We start from the raw sequence: 13,222 nt of genomic DNA, 5'->3' as shown, positions 1-13,222 counted from the left end.
TTCTGCAGATATAGAATTTACCAGTTAAAGTATGGCCTTCCATGTTTCACAACTGAGGCAGGAAATACTGTGTGCAACCAATATAAAGTTATCAGTCTCTCTCAAAGATTAGCACCATATGGTGAAACAAACATACGTGAAAGCTTATAGAGCAAGTTATCAGCAGCTCTCATGTACTAGAGCAGGGGTACTCAACTCCAGTCCTCAAGGCCCCCAAACAGGTCTGGTTTTCAGGATATCCCTGCTTGGGGATGGAGTTAGCTCCATCTCAGGTCATTCCGCTTGAAAAGCAAGTACAATCTGGGTGTTTTGTTTAAACCATGTGTTTTGTCACTTTTTATAGAAAATGTGATGTGCAATAGAGAATCGTTTTTTTTTCACATTTCATTCCGTGACTTCTGAACAAGCCAAACTGTGTGGTTCGGCAATAACAACTTCAGAGTTACTAAAATAGGCCCCACTGACTCTACAGACTTTACAGTCAGTTTGAGAACAACTAAAATTAAATACAATTATGTTCTTGCACATGAGACAGACAGGAAAAGCCAGAGTTATAATAATACATGATTGCATTAAATGAACAATGGTTATACATTCGATATCCAGATATTTCATGGACAGAGATATGATTATGGACTTATGTAACATTTACAGACTGGGTTAAAATTGTGTTAGAAAGGTAGGATACACGTACAATGTGTTGTTAGAAGAGGCCCTGAAACAAGGAGCTTACAATCTATAAGGCGGGGCAAGTTGAAAAATTGGGTACAGGGGATGAATGGGTTGGTGAGTTTCAGAATGTAATAGAGTAACTAAAACAATACCAGACATCAGTGAATGGCAGCAAATTGCGACACCCTATGTATGACTGCCCTTCGGCTAACGCCTTTGGGGCGACTCTGTGTTAAGTCCCAGAGATTCTTTGGTAGAATGAAACAGCAGCATAGCACAGTTAGGGACCTCATGGCAGACATGTATGTGGGTGGGAGGGGGGATTTATGAGCTTCAAGTAGTATTTGAAGCATCTCGTTTCCTCCTGTTGTTAACCCCTACCATGCTGGCTTAGTAGACAGGGGCAGTGAAGGCATATTGGGGAGATGCCTTTGGGGTGACTCGGGTGTTATGTCTCAGAGATTCTCTGGTAGAATGAAACTGCAGCATAGCACAGTACAGAACCACATGGCAGACATGCAGGGGGGAGGGACTGATGTTGTCCAGGTGGTCTTTGAAGCATCTAAGATGCACTAAGCTTGCAATCTTCCAATGAAAAGAATACCACGTTCCAACCGTATTACACACGTGCGTTACCTAAATGTAACACCCATGTGCACACAACATTTTAAATAAATACACAGCACAAGAACGTTTGTAACCTATTTTTACCTTGATGCTATTAACTCGCCTGAGGAAGTTTCCACCTCTGCTGCAGCACTCTGCTGAGGCTTAAGCCTCATGGGGTTAGGAGCATTAAATTCACAGATACGTAGTGACATGGAGATTTCAATTATTGGGATAGTTGACAAGCATTCTAAACTGTTAGGTGAACTCTGCTACAAAACAAGCACAGCAGAGAAGACTCACATTTTACCCCAAATGTTGCTGTATGTAAATGCCCAAGAGAATGCTGTGCGTACAAGAGATATGTTAAAAAAAAGATGGGTAGATGCAAAGAAGTTTGCTGACCATGATGCTGGGACCAGACGCAAAGGAGGAGAACCAAAGCCACAGCTCAATGAGAATGAAGGTCATATCCACAGCTCAGGTTGTAGACCTTCCTACAATGATGGACATGGGATCTTCCTCAAGAAAAACCTGATAAATTCAAACAGATAACTTATATAATACAGTGGAATCAATGTAAGGCATGGGTGCGCACACATTTCTTGTTGCCCTCTCCTGCCTGCTCTCCTCCGTTCTTGCACCTCCCCTTTACCTCAGTCTGGCGTCAAATGATGCCGTGTGATGTCACGTCACGTGACCCGTGGCGTCATTTGAAGCCATGTTCCCATGGCAACGTGGCGTCAAATGATGCCGCGGAGTCATGTCGTGTGACATCAAAAGACCCCGCGGAGTCATTTGACGCCACGTTGCCATGGGGATGCGTCCTTAGCCGGCTGAATTTCGGTAAGTAGAGGTTGCATAGGCCTCGTACGGTCCCCCGGAATTTAATTTAAAAGCCTTGGGGAAGAGAGCAGGACTTCTGCAACCGCCCGCGCCCCCCAAAATATCTCCCGCCCCCCAGTTTGCGCACATCTGATCTAAGGTTTAAATGTTATATTATTGCCAACATTGTATGACATACAAATGATTACAGTATTCATTACATGTCAGTCACATATACAGTATGTGTTGCTCAGTTACCACAATAACCTATACTGTATATGAGACATTTATATTCATAGTCCCATAATGTTCAAGTGTACCACAGGCCGTAAATTATACATTACAGACATGTAATAATAGTTATTAAGTAGGCCTTTTCTATTTTATCTCCTTAGTAATGTTAATAATTGTCTATTATATCATAATATAAACTGTTCTATCATGTATGTACTGTATGTATGTATATATTTATATAGCGCCATTAATGTACATAGCGCTTCACAGCAGTAATATACGTGATAAACATATAAATAACAAATGATACAAATAACAGATAATGGAAAGAAGTGCTTCAGACTTAAAAGTGACATTCAGGAAAAGGTGTCCCTGCCCCGAAGAGCTTACAATCTAATTGTAGGTACTCTAGGCGGAACGTACAGAGACAGTAGGAAGGTGTTCTGGTAAGTGTGTCTGCAAGGGGCCAAGGTTTATCTATGAGGTGTACAGTATCAGCCACGGAGCTACTCATATGCTTCGTTAAGAATTTGTGTTTTAAGGTCATAATTTATATAACATACACTTTTAACGTACTGTATATTTGGTTCATGTTATTACAGGACGCTAAAACGTACTGTATAAGAAATGTATGTTTATTCACACACAAGCCATACCAATTTAGTTACATATAACAATAAAATGTATTTACTCTAACCAAATACTTAAACATTTTCAAGGACCATCACACCGACACCCACTCGCTGCATTACACAGCTCCCTGGATGTCTCCTATGATGATGGGCAGCAAGAGCAGGACACAGTGACCTACAACTCACTGAAGTACATCCAGGAGTAGACAAATATGTTTCAGACAGCACTACCTTTTTTTATAAAATAAAAGAAGTAAGGAAAATGTTATATAATTATGTGGTTTTACAGGAAACAAAAGAAGAGGCTCTATCCTCTCTCAATATCAAACAACACCAAGGATGTTCCCAGCACTCCAATTGACACATACAAGATAAATATGAGTGAATTAAAACAACATTTTTACTGATCAAGTGTATGAAAGAACAAACACACAGTAACAACGTGCATTATCAGTATTAATATAAACACAGAAAATAATTAACAGGCTCTGAGAGCAAAAATAAGCAAGAAAAAATACTTATCAGCAAGCGAGGCATCGGGTCTCAGTCAATTTGATAAAAATTGGTTGGCAAATAACAATAGATGGGAACCTTTTGAATGAAATAAATAGGAAAATGAAGATGAGAGAGAGCACATTTGGAGGCAAAAAGATAATATTTCAAGGGAACCATCCACTGTGCCTCAAGAGGAAAGTTTTCGACCAGTGTATTCTGCCAGTGCTTACATACTGTAAGGATGTGAAGCTTGGATCCTAAATGCGAAAATAATTCAGAAGCTTCAAAAAGCCAAGAAATATGGAGATATACATGCTGGGTATCACCTAAAAAAACAGGAAAAAGAATTAATGGATTTGAAACCAAACAATCGTTGATAATATTTCCTGCACTTCCTCACGCTGGTCTATGAAATGGTTAGTTGATTACATGGGCAAAGCAGGGAATGTGAAACAGGTTGCCCTAATGAACTGTGCCACAGGTTGCTTCCTATATCTCCTGCCAGTAGCCCAAACTCTATTCCCATTAGAAAAAGCCAATGCTTAATAACCTCTAATTTCAAAATAATAATTGCCATTTTATGAGCTGTCTTCTCAAAAGCTTGCATACATAGTGTAGCATGTCACCTATAAGTGCTGCTTCTGACTCTCTGGGGCTTATTCTGTAAGCTATGTTAGCGCTCTGCTGTGTGTTCTGCACAGAAAGCCCCATTTAAGTCAATGGGGCTTTCCATGCAGACCGCTCGGTACAGCTCTAACGGAGCTTGCAGAGTAAGTCCTTTTGACTTAGCATGACCACCACCACCACCATCCCCTATGGCAAGAGGAAGAAAGCAAATCCAATGGGAGGTAACAGTCATGTAGTTCCATCCATCATGTCCACTAGACCACATGTCTGTTGTAAAGTGCTCTTTCCTACTGTATGAAGTATCAAGAGCCCAGCGTACAATTTCAACAACTTCTTGGTACAGATGTGGAATAGCCTTAATGGAAATATATGCCTTACTAGGTATTTTCCTGTGAGGCTAAATATTTTAGGAGCTTACCCTCTACAAAGCTAATTGCCATAAACTGCAAGCATTTTGGCCAGGGTCTTATTGTGTGAATGATAATGAATGCACACCCTATTAAAAGCCTTGCTAACAGTGGGTTGATGTATCTCCAATTTCCTCCTTCTAGATTGTAAGCTTTTAAGGGCTGAGAACTCTTTTCTATTGTCTCAGTTTGTCTTAACATATATGTACTCTTTTGTCATACAATGTTATTGTAAACCATCCCACATATACTGTGCTGCGGAAAATGCTGGTGCCATACAAATAAAAGATACTAATGTATTGGAGTATTAGAAATCATTGTTTGTATAATCATGCCGGAGGGCCCCTTTTCTCCTGTGCCTTTGCTACCCACTACTGGTTGCAGCTCATACTGGAGCAACCTTACAGAACCTCCTCCTCATCACTATTTCCAACCAAGTACAGTACATCTTCATCATGATGCTTTTAATCACTACCACCACCACCAAAACCATCTAAGTCAATGATGCTCAACTCCAATCCTCAAGACCCCCCAACAGGTCAGATTTTAAGGATATCCAAGCTTCAGCACAGGCGACTCAATCAGTGGCTCAGTTGAGCCACCTGTGCTGAAGCAGGGATACACTTAAAATCTGACCGGTTGGGGGCCTTGATGACTGGAATTGAGCATCACTGCTCTAAGCCATGTGATCGACTACCAGGAATTGAGACACCCCTCTTCACAGCTACTGCTTGTGCCCTTCTCACTTTTTTTGCCATATAACCTTGTGAAGTGTCATGTGCCCTGTAGGTACAGAAGTACCCATATAAATCCCTGCTTTCCTTTGCCTCATAAAATCACGACACGGACCACAGGAGACTGCACCTTCATCATTACCCTCCACTTTAAAAAACTCTAAACTCTGGATTTAAGTGAAACTGAAGAAAGTGTAAGATCGGTTGCCATGACTTAAAGATGCAGATGTACTTGCTTAAGAAAAAACTGCCCAGCTCCTCACCCTGCTTGATCTACCTCTGCTGCCCCCACCAGTGCTTCGACCACTAGGAACATAATAATAATCATCATCATCATCATCATATTCCTTACCTCAAACGTTTTCTGTTGTGTTACAATGTACGATGCTGTTGTTTGTATAGAGGAAGTTAATGCAAATGTATACAGTGCAAATGTTATAAAAGTTTGTAAAATGTTTAAATATAATAATTTTGCATCTATCAAATTACAATTACAAAACGTGTGCTCCTTCTGCTGCTAAATATTTTCTGATCTGTTTGGAAAGCTAGTTGAAATTGCAATAAAATGTCTGCTACATCTGTAAGATCCAGGTGCTCCTTGTGTAGTGCATTCTAGCAGAGAGATTCTGTGAGCATTGATTAGCCTGGCTTGCCTGAGAAGCAAAAATGCATAAAATCGCCACTCCAGTGGCCTGGTACAAAAGCTAATTTAATTACAAAAATTGAAGATAGTTCATCAACATTTCAGCCCCCACATGGACCTTTTTAAAGATAAAAAAAAAACCTGCACCGATAGCAAGAATAACTGAGTTATTGTACTTCAAATATTGTGAGTGCTCCTTCTAATATTTTGTGATCTATATATTACCTGAGAAGAAGACATAGTGGATGCTAGTAAAACAAGAATTATTACAAAAATAGCAGTTCAGATCACAAACAATACAAACATATTCTCACTTTGGAAACACACATTTTCCACATGCACCGCTATTTTTTCTTTCTTTACATCCTGCTCTTCTGTCAACAAGTTTCCTTTGAAATCTACCTTCAGCTTGGATAGACTCAGTGTCTTAACTAGATTGCACCTTTCTGCAGTATAGAGATTCATAAATATTGATAACCATGTTAACAGGCTCATAGGCCTATATTCACTAAAGGTTTGTAAATGGAAAAAAAAAAGGGCAATATCTGTGTTGAAATACAGTACAATGTTATTTATCCACCTTTGCAATATAGCCATATCGCCATAGGTATACAGTAGCAGTGATAAAGGGATTTTTACTGCAGCAATATGATGGCAATATGTTTAACGTGCATATGAAAATTAGCCAGTTGAGCTACTAATGGCTTAATATTGGTGGATAAGGATGTTATGCTTTTTCGTGTTTTATTTGCAGTATTTTTGTTGTATTCATTTGCAATGTATTACTAGCAAATGAAAAGGGTTAAATATGCGCGGATTTATTAAAAAAAAACTATTGGACGGAATTGTAGAATCCAATCCGTTGATTCAGCCAATTTTAAGAATCCGCCAACGGATTGCTGAATCTGTGGATTGGATTCTACAAATCCGACCAGGGGTTGCGGAATCAGTGGAGTGTATTGGTAATAATAATAATTTAAAAAACTGCGAATCACCCTTTTTGTGATTGGTCCGTTGAAATCCGTGGACCAAAGGAACTGGCCGACCTGCTGTGGATCCAAATTCGCTGATTTCGATAAATTCTAATTTATTTGTGTCATGAAGTTGAGTTAACTCCATTTTCTTGTATGCAAATGAGATGAATATCGCTACGTATTTATGAATAATTAATTCTAAGTTAAAAAACAAGTAATTTTTTAAATGATATCTGTAATCCTATTTAATAATAACCATAATCCTATTTAATAATAATGCAAACTTTTAATGCAGCAATATCAAACTTTAATTAATCTAGCCCATAGTGACAATTGAATATGATATGCAGTATGTTCTATCAGGAGCTGGCTGACCTGGGGAGCAGGGAGGAAACTGCCCCTTGGGCCTCTCAGATTTCCTAATGCTGTGGAATAGCTGCTGGGAGGGGAGGAGCAGATCTGCACACACATGTCAGGCATGGCTGCTGCTGCATCAGGTTCCTGCCCTGTTGGGGCACTTCTGAGCTCCCCTTGGCTGGAATCTGTTCTCATTCTCCAGTCCAGCCCTTGGTCAGTAAGTGTTTATGTGTATGTTTGTTGGTCAGTATATTTGTGTAAGTAGTACTGTAGCATATGTGTGTGTCTGTGTTCATGTATTTTGGATTCATTGATGTGTGTGGAGGTTGCATATATCTGATGTATATATATGGTGCATGCATGTGATGTGTGTATCTGATATTTGCATGTATTTGTATTATATTTGTGTATAGTCCATGTATACTGTATGTACTGTGCATGCATCTCTGTGTGTATAGTTCTTGTATCTGATGTGGGTATGTTTTAGGCTGTATATACCTGATGTTTGCACAGAATATGTGTGTGTATACAGTATACTGCATATTTAGCATGTATCTGGATTGTGTGTGTAGTGCACTTCCCCACCCCTTGGGAGATATAGCGGCTAGTGTATGAGCTGCTTTTACCTGCGGCTCACAGGAGGCCTGAGCCTCCGCTGCTGGGTGCCTGGGGTATACCTGAATCGTCTCTTGGTAGTGCCTCCACCTGTACAGGATCCTACTGTATGGGATAACCCCGTTACAGGACCCCATGCAATGAAACACACACTGATAAAATAACTGTTTACTGCATGAATGAAATACTGAATATATATATATACACACACACACACACACACACACACACACACACACACACACACACACACACACACACACACACACACACACACACACACACACACACACACACACACACACACACACACACACACACACACACACACACACACTGTTCGACAATCATATACATTTACATGCCCGGGGCGAGTGGATTTAACCTCCGGGCGAGTAAATATTGGCCCAAGCAGCACACGTGTTTGTTTTTTTAATTTCCCTGCTCGCGCTGGAATTTTCTCTGCTCGAGCTGAAAAAAAAATAAAAACTCCCCCTACCTGACAGCTGATTGGCGCGCGCTCCCAGGCTTTGTGGGCGCGCGGCCAGGCTCTATATGAGCCCGCCCCCAATGAGCGGCCATTCCTTTCCCATGGAGGACACATTAAGTATTATCTGAGCTTTCTCCCCTGTCCCCGGCGCTCCCGCTGCCCGCAGTTATGGAGGTGGTAGCGGGGATGTCCCTCGGGTCTCCGCTTCCCCCTGTCACTGCGTGACAGCCCGCGGGGCAGGAGATGGGAGCAGGGATGTACCTCGGGTCTCCGCTTCCCCCTGTCACTGCGTGACAGCCCGCGGGGCAGGAGATGGGAGCGGGGATGTCTCTCAGGTCTCCGCTTCCTCCGGAGTTGGGCGCGGGGGGTGGGGGTGGTGAGTGGGGAGCGTGGTGGTGGTGCTGGTCGCAGCCTTAACTCCCCCCCCCTTGTGTGTGTGTGTAGAGAGAGAGAGAGAGTATGTGTGTGTGTGTGTGTGTATATATATATGGGAGAATGTGTTTGTGTGTGTGTGTGTGTGTATATATATGGGAGAATGTGTGTGTGTGTGTGTATATATGGGAGAATGTGTGAGTGTGTATGGGAGAATGTGTGTGACACCAGAGGTACCCCTCCAATCAGGCACCCCCCCCCAATCAGTCACCCTGCCCCAGTCGGTCAGTCACCCCTGCCCCAGTCGGTCAGTCACCCCTGCCCCAGTCAGTCGGTCAGTCACCCCTGCCTCAGTCAGTCGGTCAGTCACCCCTGCCTCAGTCAGTCGGTCAGTCACCCCTGCCCCAGTCAGTCGGTCAGTAACCCCTGCCCCAGTCAGTCGGTCAGTCACCCCTGCCCCAGTCGGTCGGTGAGTCACCCCTGCCCCAGTCGGTCAGTCACCCCTGCCCCAGTCAGTCGGTCAGTCACCCCTGCCCCAGTCGGTCAGTCACCCCTGCCCCAGTCAGTCACTCCTGCCCCAGTCAGTCACCCAGCCAGTCAGCCACCCAGCCAGTCACCCAACCTGCCAGTCAGTCACCCAGACAGTCACCCAGCCAGTCAGTCACCCAGCCAGTCACCCACCTACCTAGCCAGTCACCCACCCAGCCAGACAGTCAGTCACCCATCCAGTCAGTCACGAAGCCAGTCAGTCACTCACCCTCTCTCTCTCTCTGTGAATCACCCACCCTCTGTGTGTGTGTGTGTGTGTGTGTCACTCAACGTTTCTCCCCTCTGTCTCCCACTCTCTCTCTCCCCACACTCTCTCTGGCCACACTCTCTTTCTCTCCCCCCCTCTCTCTCTCTCCCTCTCTCTCTCTATCTATCTCTCTCTCCCCCAACTCTCTCTCTCTCTCTCTCCCCCCACTCTCTCTCTCCCCCCCACACTCTCTCTCTCTCTATGGTGCATGTATCTGTTGTGTGTGTGTGTGTGTTTATACAATGTTTGGTGAATGTGTTTCCTTGGTGTATGTATCTGGTACAAATGTGTACTGTATATGTGGTGTTTGTGCATGATGCATGTATGTGTATATATGTACTGTATGTGTGTATCTGTCATGTATATTTTTGTATACATTGTGTTACATTTGTGAAGTTGCATAGGGTGCGTGATACCTGGGCTGAATTGCCATGCTTCCGCCAGCCAAAAAATTGCTAGCCAGACCCTTATGTAATTTTATTAATGAAGAGCCACATTTTATAGAGACAGCATGCTTGAGAAGTACTTCAGTGGCATATTATTTTCAAAACAGATTGCAGGTTAAAGGTGAGAAGCTTTAAGCAAAACTTGAACGAGAACCAGATAAATGTTTAATTATTTTGTCTTTCTCACTGATTAGGAATGGCCTATATTGCTGGATTTGGAAAGAATCAAGCAGCAGTAATCTGACTCAGAAGTCCATTGTACGGTATTGTGTGCCAACATTATTCATTAACCAAAACTGCCAGACTCTTACATATAGTGATGCTGATTCATGTTCCATAACACATACTTTAAGGACGCAACAATTGTTCTGTCCCCTGCATATGTTTTATTTCTCTTATGGCTGTGATGACCTTTGCCCTAGTTCAGTGTTTTTCAACCAGGGTTCCTAGGAACCCTTGGGTTCCCTTGGCATGCCTAAAAGATACCCTGTAATTTTCCGGTCATTTTAAAATTGTACAAAATTTCAAGAGAATTTACAATGCATCTGATCTCAGACTCGCTGTTAGAGAGAGTTTGGGGTTCCTCAGAGTTTCACATAGGGATCTCCGGGGGGATCCCTGCCAGCCTCCGGTATCAATCCTGTGCAGTAAAACTAAAAGAAACAGTTTTTATGCATCTTGCAATACCTTTAGCACCAGTCTTTAGATAAATATAAACATTGCAAGTTTTTATAGTACTATGGGGTCATGCACTAAGCTCCGATAAGTCATTTTTAGAACGCAAAGTGCTCTGAGAACGTGATGTTGCGCTGAACGCGATTCACAGAGACACGCAAACAGACATTTTGCGTTCTAAAACTAACTTTTTTCAGGAATTTTTTCTAAGTCCAACTTTGTTTGCGTTCAATTCTGCCCTTCTGCGGGATGCACCAAGCAACACAACCTTAGCGTACGCGAAAGCTGCGTTGAAGAAAACACGTCAGCTCAAAGTAGTCTCAAAAAAAGCTGGACTTAGAAAAATTTGTTTGTTTACATTTTTTGCAGACGCAACACCCATACAACAGGCCGGCGGGTGTCCCCGGCTGACCCCATGGGAGTGCGGGGGTTCCCGCAGGAGTCCGGGGGTCCCCGCGGCCGTCCCGGGGTCCCCGCGGGAGTCCCGGGTACCCGCGGTCCTGCGGTACCAATGTTGTGCTTCCAAAAATAATAAACAATATTTATAACTAAATACACCCCCCTAACACATACAATACAGTAATGGGCAAAATTACTATTATCCACATATGGATAATAATGCATTTGTCCATTTTAAATACATATAAATTATAATAAATACAGTAAATACATATTACACTTACCTTTTCCAGGCACCCACGATGAAGGCCGTCTTCATCCTCATCTTCATTCTGCCCATGTCCCTCCGGTGCTGCAAAACATACTGTACAAGAATAAAAATAGCCCCTAACCCCTTAATCACCTTAGTGGTCATTATCCGCTACAGTCATTAAGGGGTTAACTCACCCTCACCCACCACTCGGGTTGCCTAAATACCCTCCCCCACTACCACCTTCCACCACCCCCAGTACCCACAAGAAAAACAATATACAGCCCCACAATAAACATCATTATATTTATTCTATACATAACCCACCCCCTGTGCCCCCCCATAAATACATGATTTATTATTTTACATACAGGGTTAATACCCCAGGCCCACGGGAGTCATCGGTGGGCCTGACGGGTCACCTCACAGACCTCACAGAAGCCCAGCACCATGTTTCAAACAGGGTCTGGAGGCCTATGGGTGGTCCCCGCCAGGCGCCCTGGTACACCAGGTGGTCTCCGCGGGTCACCGTGGGCCACAATGGGGTCCCCACGGGTAGACCCGCGGCTGTCTGGGGGTCCCCGGGTCAGACCCACAGGTGTCTGAGGGGCCTTGGGTGGTTCCCACGGGGGTCTGGGGGCCCTCGGTGGTCCCTACATGCCCTACGGGTCCACGGTGCCACCACAGATGTGGGGTCCCCGGTTCTTCCCCGCAGGAGTCCCCCGTGGACCCGGCACCCATTTACCCGTGAGAAGCCCGAGGAGACTGCAGGTGGTCAACATAGGTCCCCCGCAGACCAAAAGGAACCAATCCTGTATTTAAAAAAAATAAACCTGACCTATACATTAAATACATCAATCCCCCCCACGCCCCCACCCCAACACATTCAGTACAATAATGTGCAAAATAACTATTATCCAGATAGGGATAATAGATTATTTGCCCATTATTAAACACATTAACTAGCATAATAAAATAAATAAAGTTCTACTGACCTCATCAATAAGAAGCCCCCTCGACAGCAAATTCGGTGTCCTCCGTTGCCAACAAAATACATAGCCAATACATTGCAATTACATTCTGATATCAATGAACCCCTTAATCACCTTATCGGATAATAACTGCAAAGGTAATTAAGGGGTTAAGTCACCCTGGCCCGATACCCACCCTTCACACATGCATTTGTACAGTGACTTCATCGTGCAACTATATATATATATATATATATATATATATATATATATATATATATATATATATATATATATATATATACTGAGTTAAGTTATGGTGAGTAAAAAAAGTGACAAAAACCCTCCAGAGCAAAGCAAATATGCAAATGTAAATACAACTGTATGCTCATCTGCATGTCTTAGGCAGGTCTGCAACCCCGCCTTTCACCATTATCACCCAACACACAGCACTTCCACTGCAGCAAGGGATTCTGGGGAATGACATGCAAATGAGCACACAGTGCCACTTTTTGCTTCAAAAACCATTTTTAACATGGTTCCCTATAGGCTTAAGCTTGCTGCATGGTCACAGCTTTGAGCACAGCCAGGGTTAAGGTGCATACCCAGAAAACCCACCCACAGACAGCTGTTTCAACCTTTATGGGTCTCATCAGTGTGGGGTTGGTAAACTGGGTATGCAGAGAAGCTAAAGGATGGGGTTTACCATACTGAGTTAAGTTGTGGTGAGTAAAAAAAGTGATTAAAAACCTCCACAGCAAAGCAAATATGCAAATGTAAATATACATACATACATATATATACACATGATGGACCAATATACAAGGAAATGTTTAAGGGTTAACAAAAACATGCTCAAATAAAAATACAACTTCTCCATATCAGCCATAGTAAAATAAAATCCTATTTCCTAAAAAAAATCAATCTCATCTTCCAATCAAAAGCTTCAAATGCCAATCAAAACATTGAATTTACATTGTATACTTGATGCATAAAATCTGT

Source organism: Ascaphus truei, chromosome 4 (genome assembly GCF_040206685.1).
Source record: "Ascaphus truei isolate aAscTru1 chromosome 4, aAscTru1.hap1, whole genome shotgun sequence".
In the NCBI taxonomy this organism is placed as follows: domain Eukaryota; kingdom Metazoa; phylum Chordata; class Amphibia; order Anura; family Ascaphidae; genus Ascaphus; species Ascaphus truei.
The sequence above is the reverse complement of the archived record's forward strand: the minus strand, read 5'-3'. Positions refer to the sequence as shown.